At 39.4% G+C, this 894-nt stretch overlaps 1 non-coding gene across 1 annotated transcript; it reads left to right on the forward strand.

The window, feature by feature from the left end:
- The first annotated feature begins 523 nt into the window (after positions 1–523).
- trnas-uga (transfer RNA serine (anticodon UGA)) lies at positions 524–605 on the forward strand. The gene has a single exon. It is a non-coding gene; the product is annotated as a tRNA-Ser (tRNA).
- Positions 606–894: the final 289 nt, after the last annotated feature.

Consider the following 894-nt stretch of genomic DNA (forward strand, 5'->3'; position numbering starts at 1 on the left):
CAAAAACTTTGCAAATAATTCCGTCAGGGCGATTTCAAGTTCCAAATCATCGGTCAATCTTCCTCTCTTGTGCTCACAAGTTCATTACCTGATGTCAGAACTTACGGATTAGTTGGTTCTGCATTCTTTCTAATTCCGACTTTTTTTTAACGAATGTAGCTAGTGTTTATGGACTTAGCATCAACATTTCTAATACCATATTTTGATGAATATTAAAACACAACTTTGGTACCAGATGATGAGCAATTGAGTCAAAATCGATCGGACACAGTGAGACAATGATCCTCTCTTCATGTGGTGTACATCCGTGACTCTAAAATTCGATGAAGAATCATTCCCACAACTTCAGCTTTGTCAGGATCTAGTTTGCGGTGAAAGCCTGACAATCTACTAAGGGAACGGTCGTCTGGGTCTCTGCAATGGATTTGGCGAAATCTTTGGGTCTTGACAATTTGTTCTTCAAACAAAGTACAGATTTCATGAATTAAGTTCTTTTACTATGAAAATTGGCTACTTCCCTGCAGCTGTGATGGCCGAGAGGTTAAGGTGTTGGATTTGAAATTCAATGGGGTCTCCCTGCGCAGGTTCGAATCCTGCTCACAGCGTTGAGTCTTTTAAAAGTCATTAATTACTTTGCAGAATTTGGATTTCGTGGAGCTTGAGCTTTGCATTCAATCGAAAGTAAATTTTCAACTGTGAAGAATCCGAAGTAATTTCAAGACGTCTAATTGAATAAATTATATGTCGAGACACAAAAAGCCACCAACTTCCAACACGAATCAGTTTCAAAACATTTGTCGGACTATCGTGAAACTTGGATGTTCCGGGGTGGGTTGGGGCGGTGGAATTAAGCAAAACAATAAGCAATGCAATACATTTACCTGCAGGTGATGA

This window comes from Chiloscyllium punctatum, chromosome 28 (genome assembly GCF_047496795.1).
Source record: "Chiloscyllium punctatum isolate Juve2018m chromosome 28, sChiPun1.3, whole genome shotgun sequence".
NCBI classification, from domain to species: domain Eukaryota; kingdom Metazoa; phylum Chordata; class Chondrichthyes; order Orectolobiformes; family Hemiscylliidae; genus Chiloscyllium; species Chiloscyllium punctatum.